General features: G+C 30.7%; 1 protein-coding gene across 2 annotated transcripts in view; it reads left to right on the top strand.

Moving 5' to 3' along the window:
* Positions 1 to 13,295, top strand: part of LOC149054173 (cAMP-dependent protein kinase type I regulatory subunit-like) — an 80,170-nt gene that overhangs the window by 42,802 nt on the left and 24,073 nt on the right. The window lies entirely within an intron of this gene.

Genomic DNA, 13,295 nt, shown 5'->3' on the forward strand with positions numbered 1-13,295 from the left:
TATAGATACGTTAATTATAATTTTACAATGCAACATCACGTTTTACGTAATGTTTTAAAATATAACATAATATTTGTTACCGACATCAACCGTGTTCAATTCGTGTTCAACTAATAGTTTACGCACAATTAGTATGCATAATCAAATATAATAATATTTAAAAATATATTTAACTGAAAATACTCTTTGAGATCGAACCTATTATCAATAATGCCTTTATAATATAATGGTTGTCTCGATTGAACAATTACAAACGGAGTACAGCGGCGAGAGATTTAAGTTGTCAAATCGCAAACTTAGTACTATTTATTTTTAATATAAAATATCAAACGCGTAATTTGATCACGTTCAATATCTTATACTAATCCAGATTAGAGTATTATAAACGTAATTCCACGTCTAACGAACGAAATTTACAAATCTAGAAATCCAATGCAATATGCCATTTGACTTACGTGACGTACAAATATTATATAATATCAGTGACATCTTGTGTTTTCAAAAACCGTAATAAATCGAGTGATTTTCCAATGGTCGTTGCTTTTGCAGTATATATAATCGAGTTACCAAATACAATAATTATTATTAATCTAAATCAATCTAAATATATCTACATTTATTAGAAAATATTTTAAACAGGACTTTAATTAAATAATAATATAATTACGCAGTGCTTACCTATAAGGACATTATCAATTATATTATATTATATATTTTATATTTTGTAGTTTAACACGCTTACATCAATATACGTGAATAAAGATGATTTCCAGTAAAAAATAAATAAAAATAATTCATCAATCATCAATATTATAATATGTCTTTCCCGAGATAATGGTGTATTTCAAATAAACCCTTCATCATGATGTGTAAGTATATATAGTGTTGTATCGAAAAATACATAACAGATTGATATTGATGAACGGATTCGGCTTAGGTATATGATGGAATATTTTTTATTGGTTTTATTGAATTCAGAAAAAATTATAATATCGAATATCGCCTGCCGGATCATATTATATACGTATAGTGTATTAAAAACGAAAGTAAAACCATATAATATATATATATATATATATATATATATATATAAACGAAATTCGAGTCTAATAACGGTGTAGGACTCTATGTGTGGATGACGGATTGTCGGTCATCCGTCGATTGTTCGTATATCACAGGCGCGTGTAAAAAATCGTATTCCACCCCCCCCCTCCCCCACCACCAACCCATCCACCCACTATCACGATGCTCGGCGTCATGCACTCTCCCTATAAGTCGGTCACTTATCGAGACGATAATATATAATACAGTGTTGGATTCGTTTTCTTAAGGGTCGTTCGCCAAAGATTGATGATCAGCCAGAGATAATACTTGATGGATTATTGTTATTAGAGCTTTTCATTTAATTAAAAACTGTAATTATTATCGCGTAACTGCGATATATTATCCCGAAGATAGGTATTTGAGACGTGCACCACTATTATTATGAAAACAAAGTTTTACTGTGATCGTTTAAATCTCCATGCAGGTTCGTATAATATTATAATGGAAATTATAAACATAATTATACGAAGCTAATATTGTATCAAATTTCTGTTAGGTACCTACCTAGGCGTGTGTGATAAAAACGAAGCCAATAAAATTATGTTCGACCGTGAAATTCTAGACTTGGTTGTTTTTATTAAAAAAATTCACTCATCAAAATGGAGTCCAGTGATTTGCTTAGTGAGACAATACAATATAAATATAATACATTTCTTCATAGTTTATAATTTAACCTAATAATTGATATGATATACGTATTATGATTTGTTGTAGTACTGCAGGGTCGAGTTAAATGTCACCATTTTAGTTGTTCCTGTAGAACATTTCGTTGGAACACTGTTCATATGACGTACCTAATTCAATAAATGATTTTACACCACACAAACTATTTACACGACAGTTTGATTAAAATCCAAGAAAATGATGTCACACAATTTTCTTCTTTTATTAATCTATACACCGTGACGGAGATCGATGAAAAGTTTACTATAATAATAGAATGTAGGCAGACTTCTTGAAAACATTTCGTTTGTTTTATGCGTGGTTGAGTATTGTATAAAACCGTTTTTTTTTCGTTTTAATCGATTGCATCCGCGTGTATTTATCATATCCACCTACTGCAATGTTCCTATAATATGTTTTTTTTAATTACCACGGCGGTTATATGCACTTATATATATATTAAGACACGGCTGCAGCGGTTATAAAATTAAAATAATAAATCATTCATAGAGAAGTAGGTGCGAAAATGTTTTTTTTTTTTTTTATCACATCGTACTAAACACTTTTTTCACGGCTAAAGACGAGGCGCGTAGTCTGTCTCGAGTGTAAATATTATGTACACGTATACGATTGGTACGTCGCTCAAATAGTATATTATTATTGTGTTGACTGCACGCGTAAATGCGTTGGAAGTAGGTCTATACCTGCTACTGCTGCTGCAGGAGATACTCTGTAAATTGTATACGCAATGAACACGTACACTGAACCATTTGTACGTACCACGTTATAGATGTAAGCTATTATACAGATGTACCCAAGCATGAGTTTCAAACAATATGCAATATATGAAGCCGACTTGCAGCTCGACGTGTAATAATTTAATGTCTAATCACCGTGTGGCGAACGGTTAACAATAAGTTTAGATACCTTTACGTCAAAGTTTCTAGGAAACAAAACGCAGCCTGTGCTTGGGCATTTTTTTTTTTTTCATTTCGTGCACAACGCAAACTTCTGTAAGTTCTTCTATGTACTGCAGTACTGTTAAAACTTGTGTATCATACTTATACTGTTGTATATATATTATATAGTATTAAATATTATACGCTTATATTGGTACGTTGTGAGTTTAAGAGGGCGCTACACCCGTTTTGTTGTCTCAATCTTACAAAAGCGTAACATGACAAATTTACGCTCAACAGTTCACGTTTTACTCGGGTTGGCTTAGCAATAAAATTAGAGTAAATAGACATATTATGAGACTTGCTGGGTACGAACGTTATCTGTGTTTTGTCGGAAGTATTTTTACGGATAATTCAGTTTTTAAGTGAGTTATGAGCATTTTTATTTTACAATTTACTATACGCGCAGTGGTGGACCTAGGATTTTGTTTTGTTTTTTTTTTTTCGGCGGGGGGCAATATTTTTTAACCATCAGTACAAGATAAGACGTTACTTTATAGCAGCTTTCACGGTTGACTTGTAAATATAAAGTATAATACAATAATTATAAATATTAAGTACCAAAACAAAATCAGAAAACTGAATTTTTCCTGAACCGTGATTATAAGTTTTACTTCACAGTTATATTCTTACACATCTTATGGGCCCAGGCCCCTCTGCCCCACTTAAATCATCCGCCACTGTATACGCGCATAACTCACTTGAAAACTGAATTATCGTAAAAATATTTCCAACAAAACACAGATAATGCTATTACCACCAAGTCAATAGGTCTATTCACTCCAATTGTTAAGCTAAATTTGCCATGTTAGGTACGCGTTTGTAAGACTGGGACAACAAATACGCGGGCGTCGCGCCCTCTTTAAAAACACTGCCACGTCCATTAAACTGTAAATTAATAATAGTGATAGTGAACTACTATAATATATCATTATAATATATGATCACGAGTACTATGTAATTTTATTTTATATGGAAAAAAATAAAAATCGATTTCATTGATATCACTGTTATATTATAGTTTATATATGTATATATATGTTTTGTAATTCCAATTTTATTAACATTCAATTATCCTTAAAAGACTTTTTCAAAACTAGTATATAAAGTAAAATACTATAAGGTTAAAAGTATATAATATATTGTATATATGATATGTATATGTTAACTATATAATAATATGTTATGATATTTTATGTATTATACCAAATACGAAGGCGTATTGTGTGCGTGTGTGTGTGTGTATTCTCACTCGGCGGGCGACCAATTACGTTGCAATTATTATTATCGTTATTGATATATTTTACAGTATATTAACGAAGAAAGTTCCAATTTATACAATATGTTATGTACGCGTTTACTTTCGATGTTTTAATATTTTTTCCCGGAGTAGAATCTAATTAAAAAGTTTCAATTGAGTTATCGATTTACCAACCAACTTTGAATAATCGGAACCAACGCGTTTATTGCGTATTATGTGTTATCCGTGACCGTAAACGTATCCCGTAAAATTGCATGTGCAAAACTATCTCCTATAACCATCATAATATAGATGTATAACTAAAAACATATTCCAGATACTATCAAGTCTTACACGCACATAAGTACATAACTAATAAATATTTCTTCAAAAACAGATACCTATAATGACATCATTAATGTGTTGGATGTGTCACGTACAATCCCTTAGAAATTAGAATATCATGTCCCTATCATTACAATAGAAATTACATATTCAGTATGATTTTTTTCTCAGAGTTATGAACCTATATATATATAGGTATATGACGACGACGTTTTATTGAGACAAGTTGTTGACAGTATAATGACAATTTGCACTTAAAATATGAGTAATATATAGTTAAGTGATGTAGGTAGATCGTAGGGGTATGATTATAATCTCGTGTCGATGAAAATGTATATTTATGGTTTTTATATTAATAAATTAATTAATGAAAGGTATTTAATTATTTTCAATCTGGTGGTGTGATAGTTAAATTTACCATAATATGAGTTCGTCTGAATTACATATTATATTATATATGTTAATTTTCAATTTTGTTTTTTCTTCCCTTTTTCGGGTACTTAAAGATACTCAAAAGTTCTACGCAAGGTTAGGTATTTCGATCGGAAATTTGATTTAAAACTTCTCAGTGTTAAACAATTATTGTCTAATTAAAATCCCCCAAATGTTCATTTTTTTATTATTTACCGCATTAAAAAATAAACGACTTTCTAAATTAATGACATTTTCCAAAATATTCTAAAGGCGTTGGTAAATGCTGTCGAAGTTAATTTGAAATATTGATGTAGCACCCGCCAAAGTGGTATACTCAAACAGAAAAGGTTAAAGTAATATTTGTTTATGATGTGCGTACCTATTTCAAATTAAATTAATTCCCATGAATCATGATATAGTTTAATCACAGCCCTTCGTCATTGAGTATAATTGTATTAATACATTAACATTATGTTTACTGATTAACTTTTGTTATTTTAGTCATAAACTCATTACTCATTGAAAGTTCAATTTTAGTAATTTTATAAAATTAATATTTTACAAGAAGTGAAAAAAACTTAAGGACGTGACAAAATCCAAACTTTGAAAACTGCACTTTTATAATAACCATCACACTTTTCAACGTATATTTCTCTAGACAATTTATATATATTAAGTCATGTTTAATGTAAACTAATTTAAATGCAAGTACAGTAGGTACCGTATGTATATATTAAATATAAAAATAGTCATGGATTTTGTGATCAAATAATTTCTTGGTTTATTTTTATTTTTTTAAAATCATCATTACTTTTATGTATATACCTCATACAATTTACAATATTCTCTCGAAATGATTTCCACTTTATAAATTTTATTTATTTGTTCGTATAGCAAGTACATATATATATATATATATATATTATTAAATACGTAACCAATTCTTTTTAACAAAGACTAAAACCGAATCAATATAATATATAATGACGTTTCACCGGAAATTATTTAAATTTTTTCCCGGAGTGGTTTCCGACGTTTTAAGATATTTTTCGCAGCCGATTAACCAAAATCGACTTTCAATTAATTCCGCAGAAACACCACTGACAATTCGATCAGACATTTAATCCTTTTTGTGTGTGTGTAAGAGAGAGTATTCCCGATATTTGTTAACTGCGCATAAGGTTGATGGTTCGCGGTATTTATCAATCTTATTTTTGACCCACGTCAGCCGGACACTTCACAAATCGATTTTCTTGTACTTTTCCTCGTCCGTTTCTGTATTTACCTATAAATTACACAAAAAAAAACTTTTGCATAATTTAAATATTTAAATTTTTTTCACAGTAAAATACAAAAGCCTCTATATAATATTTCTGCAGTTGGGTTGGGTTTTTTTTTGTTGGTATTACCTACTATGAATAATTACAATATATCTACGTGTTTTTTAATTAAAACAATTGTATAAAAGTTTCTCATTTTATTTTCTATTCCCCGATTAAACCTTTTTCACTTTGTTTGGAAACACAATAAGACACAACCGCGCAACATCTTAGTATATTATATTACTGTTTCAGTGATAATCTTAAATTATAACGTCTCAAAGTTTGGAAAACTTTAAAGGGTCAAAAGCGAAAAAATTTAAGTAAAAGAAAAAACAAATTTTGTAACTTCCATTTTCACATTTGTTTTAGAAATAGTTTCTAATGATTGCAGCCGTACGCCCGTGCGCGAATAATATAATAGAAAAAACGAAAAATGATGTGCTTTTACCGTAAAAGTTTTTATTTTTGATTATTTTTTGAAAAATTGTACTTCAGCACATTCGTAGCCTGTAAACAAATATAATGTCGCTATATTTAATTATGATACAGAAAAAAAAATACTCGTGAAATCATGTTAATGTGAAAGCATAATATTAATTTAAATACACATTATGCATAATGAAGATAATAATTACACAAATCTGTACATAAATTAATAAGCAAATAAAATTTTAAGTTTATTTTCATTACATAATAAGATAGTTTATTAGTTATTTATTTTTACGTTCGTCGTGCGGTTTTATTGACTTTGCAGGTTTTTGGTTCTCACCTGTCTACGCTTCCACCGAGAAGGCGGAGCTTAGATAATATAGGTACCTACACATTTTTCTTGTTATATTTCGAATCACGCAACTATTAGTAACGCAAAGCAACTTTAAATCTTTTGATAAATAATAACGTAGTGGTTGTCAATGTTATTTGTTGTTCGTTTTTTTATTTTTACACGTGTTAATATGTTTAAAGCCTTCTTAAAAGTGTATAATATAATTTCCATACGGTATATTCTACCTATAAAAAATACGGTATCGACCGACCGCTCGTGTTGTATTATTGTCAACTATTAAAATAAAAAACCTTTGTCGAAAACTCTTCCAACAACATTTTGTTCATTTCTCACGACGCAATACATATATATTATTATGTATATTATGTGTATATTTGGTTCTAATAATCATTATTTTCGTGTATATTTTCGGCATTTTGTTAGGTTTCTTTTCAAACGGCACCGACGTTTGGCATCACATTAATATTTGAATATTATGCCTCCCACTGTGATAAATTTGTTTTTTTTAGCTCGTATGACGCGCGAGGTTAAGCTTACATTTGTTATGACGTGAATATTCGTGATATTTTAAAAGCTATCAAAGCATTGAAATTTATTTTTGAAATTTAAACAACAAAACATCACATTATAATATTATTATTTTTATGTATTATCATGCAACTCGCATAACCTTGCTTGTAAATTATTATTCACATAAATCAACTGTACGAGGATCATTTTTGGACAAAACAAAACTTGCTGAAACCCTTTAATCTCGCTTTAATATATATATATTTTTAAATAATTATTTAGGTACTCTTCGACCGAATTTCAATATGCATTTTTTTTTCTGTAGTTCCAACAATTTAAAAATGATAAACAGGTGAAAAATAATTTTAAATTTAATGCAATATACCTACCTAAAATGTTTGTATATAATATTAGTTTGTTTATTGTCTGATTGTATATCACAATCAAATTATATTTATTTTTCGATTTCCAATTCTGCTTTCCACTTTTTTCTTCTGTTGTTGCTAACAAATTGATATTTGACTTTTATATACTTGTGAATAAATATTTATAAAATCAAATTAAAATCAAACAGTTTATCAACTATTTTGAATTATATTTTTACTCTGATAAAATTGCATTTATTTATTGTACTCGTTTGGTGTAAATTGTACATAAGCGTAAACAATTTTTCAATTTTAATCTATATTTATAATTTAGTATAGATTTTTCAATGACCTAGCTATATCTCACTCGCAATGATTACCCTTAAAAATCATATTTTACTAGAATGTTCAAAAGCGACGTGATCTATAGAAGAATATTTTTCATTTTGAATGAATATACTACGAGAATAAAGATATTATATAAACGTGATATATCCATTCATTGTAACGACCAAGATTTTAAATTAAAAACAATACCTATATATCGTTCCAACTTTAGAACTGACAAATGGTTATTTTCCTGCATATTTTATAATTGTAAATTTAAAAGGTATTCGTTGTTAGTTTGTTACCTACAAAATAATAATAATTATAAACTAAATTTAGTCATTGAAATATTATCACATTTTGTTACGACGAATAACTCAATTATTCATCAAGTTATGTAGTCGTGTATTTAACGATTTGATTTATTTTTAAACAATTATTCCAAATTGAAGTTATATCGATATAAACGTCAGTTTCTGGACATTTTGAGTCGTTACGAATTAACTGAGATATTTTAAAAGATATTAATTATTCGTGTTTTCGATATATTTTTTTTTTAATTCTAAAGGCAATCGTTTGTTACAAACTCAATGGTATAATATTATAAGCGTTTACAAGCTATACGCTTATTTAAATTTTTTTCTACGTAGGTACCTATCAAATGGATTCCTACTTCAGATACCAGCTGGTAACTCTGATACATGCAATTTTACAGAATAATCGCGATGCTTTATACCTACCGATACCATCTCTAAGAATATAGCTAAATATTATTGTGTCTTTCACCGCCACACATATAACAAAATTCAATTTTCGTACCGTCATCGCGTTTCGACTTCGATATGATGTCGCTGTTTTTTTTTTTTTTATCACTCATCGGGAAAAAATACACAATAATAACAAGGCCGAGGGAGGATGGCTACACTTGGTGGCCACGACTGCTAGCAGCGTTATATAAATCTAGTATACATATTATAAGTACCATGGTATAATATACTATATTATATTGTATGCAATACGCGCCCGACAAGGGTATAATATTGTATGTGCACACAATGAGAATGGGGGGGGGGGGGTTCGAGTGAAGTGCATCACCTTGTCAAACAGTTTACGCATCACGTATACGATATCATATTACTATGTATGTATTATATATAAATATATATATTTGTATAATCGATCGATCGCAGATTTTCTGCAAAAACGGCAGTGCTATAATTGAAGACTTCGAGAGGAGCAGGGACACGTTTACTCTCGGAAACTGGGTCACAATGTATTATTATTATTATTATTATTATTATCATAACAATATTGTATAACTGTATGGTCGTTCCTCTCGAAACGGCCGGAAGTGCCTCCGAGGCCGAAATTACAAACAATTCGACCGAGTAATGGACGCGCACGCACCGTGCCCCGGCGCCGGCGCCGGGGCGTAAAGCGTTTCGAAACGATGGCGATATAATAATAATAGTTGCGGTGTAATAACAATTATATCTGCAAAACGGTCCTAAGAAACATTTTAACAACAGACTTGTTTTGTTTAGGGGAGGACCGCAAGTGTGTTTCAGGTCAAAATCCTCCTTGCGCAGGACATTAATCACCGAAATACTTACAAGGCCGCTTTAGGCATTTGGCGCGAGTCCAAAATGATATGTAAACAAATACGATCGTTTGGTTTTTTTCGTCGTACTATACGCATGGCCGGCCCAAGGTATTTTGACGCCCGGGGAAATTTTTTGATAGGCGCCTTGCTCCATAATAAATTTAATACTTTTTATACTTACCTATACATATTTTGTTTTAAATTCTTATATTTATGGATATAGGTAAAGGATTGCAAAACTTATTTGGATACAATTTATAAACGTATCGGCTGTAACACATACTTTTTTGGTTTTCCCGAATTAATGATTATATATCAATATATCATCATTGTATATTATTTTTTAATTATTTGTAATATAATAGGTAATAAAAACTGTAAAGTGGAGTAAAATCTATAAAACAAAATATATATAACAGAATATTCTGTCATAGATAATTTAGTCATTTAGCTATATTATTGTCAATTTGAATAAATATTAGGTTCGCTAAAATGTATAAAATATTTGTACATTAAAAGCGCCCTGGGCAACCGCCCGGTTCGTCCGTATCTTGGGCCGGCACTGACTATACGATAAACACGCCGACAAAGTTACGATAATGTGAAATAAAAATTAAAGAGCTCTCTGGTCTCGCACTCCGAGCCGAATCCGATATATCGCGGTTATTATTTCACCATTTATCGATAATATTATCATTTTAATTTTTTTTTTTTATACCTGTAAGCCGCAGGTTAACGACTCCAATTCTTGCCGACTCGACTTTTCCTATTTAAGTCTCTTAAACGTTTTGACGATTTGACATAATAATTAATTGTGTTCCATATTACATACGAGTTAAACCGCACTGATGATTTTTCTTTATATATCTATAATATTATATTATATCACGCAGCTCTAATGCAGTATTAATATATCGACAACACAAAAATATATCCACTTATAAATAATATATTATTCCAAAACTGTTTAGAAATTTCCCGAAATTTGGTGGAGTTTGCGGGATAAGGTCGTCCGTGGCGTACAATTTGCAGTTACACAATAATGTCGCTGGCTACGAAAAAAGAATGACTGATGTTATTTATCGTCGCCGCAGCCTCAACCCCTTCTCTCCCCCCCCCCCCCCAACTCCTCTATTAATCCATGTCGGCGGTCCTTCCGCTATGCTGGCCATCAATCTTTCCGTCACTATTCGTGCGTCTATACAGGGCGTAAATTCTGTACGCCCCAGAATATAACGCGCGCGCTCACCCTCGGCCTTCCTAAAACGAGAAAACACACCCCGGTCCGCTCTGTATGTAATACAATAAACGCGCATTAATATATCCGTATAATATTATTATATAGGTACACCACAGTGCCGCCCCGACGCCAAAATATTATATCATAAACCCACGTCCCGAAAACGTGTGCGAATTCGAGATCAGAAATTCCACTCGACGGACGGGCGTATATAACAATAATAATATATAGAATATATTGTTCGTCGGCGGTCACCTCGGCAACGCACGGGGCGACGATTTGGTTATTGCATTTCTCGTGACGGCCGCCAAAACCGTGTCCTTATTTTTCCTTTTTTTTTTTTTTTTTTTTGTTCGTCTCCGGCTGATCGTTTCCTTTTCGTTTTCCACCCCTCCTAGTCCTTTATGTTATATATTTTATATTCGATTCGCCTCTCTATTCCGGCGAGCCGTGCCGGCCCGTTTTTATACAGGTCCTTATTTTGGGTTATTTATCGCCTCGCCACCATCGACCAGCGGCGATCACATTACTTATTTTCACATCGAGTACGACACTCAGGCATGAATATTTCAGCGGTCGGATATGTTTTTCCTCGGCTCGTTTTTTTTTTGTTTTGTTTTTTACAGTATTAATACAGAAATACGTGAACAGAAAAAACATGAAAACGGTCTTCGAATTTCGAGGTTATTTTTGTTTACGTTTTTGGAGTTAATCTCGCGTTGTCGTTGATGGTGTTGGCTGCAGTGTTTTTATGTATCTATTCTGTATATATTAGAAAAATTTAATCCGTCTTATATCGTAAAACTAATCGGTAGATTTATGAAAAACGCATGTTTTTAAAGAAACAAGTAGTTAAACTTTACTGGGTTAGTTTTGTTATTGCGGGTAGTAAACCATTTCAAAGAGCTTATGCAACTATATATTATAAAATAACCGATTTGTTATTTTGACATGATGGTTTTTGTACAATTTCAAAATAATGAATTTTTTTTTTTTATTGGTTATCTACGTTTGTTAATTTAAAATGTAAATTATCTTTCTGATCCTGGCATTGTATTGTGCGAACGAGGTTTTGCTGCAAGTTATTAAACAGTAAGAGAATCGCTGACAAAAAAACAAAAAAAAAATGACCTTTATGTCAAAACATTTAGTTGATTTGCATATTTTAATAAAAACATAACGGCTTCTAATCGCTGTTGAACGAATTAAGTATATAGTTATTAATTTCGTATCCATAATTTTCCATAGGATTACTCATTTAAAATTCAACGTACCTGAATAAGGTACCTATGTAATTATTTTACTTGAAATAACATTAAAAATGGATGATAACGTTTCATCGTTATAAACTATAATGTTTTGCAACTGTGAATTTAACTGAACGCCAGATTAAACGGTATAACAGAGTAGGAAGGGGTACTCGTATGATGGTATAAATACATATATATATATATATATATATATATATATATATATATATATATAAAGAAAAAAAAATAAAGTTACTTTGTAACACATATAGCCATTATATTTCAACATAATTTTATTACAACGAAACAAAATTAAATACTTGTTTTGACGTAAATATTTTCCCTCAGTTAACGAACGTATGATGATTATGCGTAACACCGATTATACATTAAACCCTTTGACTCTTTTCACACATGTTTAGTGCACTGTTTATCGACTCGAATATTTTAGGGTAAACGTTTTTTGTTTGATGTCAGTCAGTCGGCTAAAAGCATAATAAACGCATCATATTATACTATATAGTACACCTGTCGAGCGTGGGAGTCACGTGGTTAGATAATAGAGGATATTATAATATTATATTATTATTATCATTATCATTATTGTTTTAGTTTATTTTTATGTCCATTTAATACGTATTAGGTAAACATATTTTATTGGTATATTATCTGGCATACAAGACATGTGTGGCATTTTAATTGAACTGCTCACTATTAATATATTTTAATGTCATTGAATTATACGATCATAATATACCTAAACCCGTAATGGACTAAAGCTACCGCGTCCTTCGTGCCTATAGTCTATACTTACGGTATAATTAAGTATAATAACAATATTTGAGCCTCCGGGATGCTGGTGATAATAATATGATGACCTTTTCCTATATGTGAGCATCGCCTAACACTCAGACGATATACATTCCTTGCTAAAAATGTGTTTCATCGAAATCCGAATTTATAAACAGAAGTTGTGTTTATTTTGAAAGCCATTTTTTTGATAATTGTTCCCAAGTTTATATAATTTTTAACTGTGTTTCACAATTCTATAGAAAAGTCACGAGTTTGATATGCCTATAATATCTCTTCGTTATTGTATTTATAATTTAGGCGAGCAATATTCGTCTTTCGTACGTAAAATCCGATTTATCGGCGATTAATATGTTTTA

Source organism: Diuraphis noxia, unplaced genomic scaffold (assembly GCF_037042655.1).
Source record: "Diuraphis noxia isolate RWA-SAM2 unplaced genomic scaffold, SU_Dnox_SAM2 contig0009, whole genome shotgun sequence".
NCBI lineage: Eukaryota > Metazoa > Arthropoda > Insecta > Hemiptera > Aphididae > Diuraphis > Diuraphis noxia.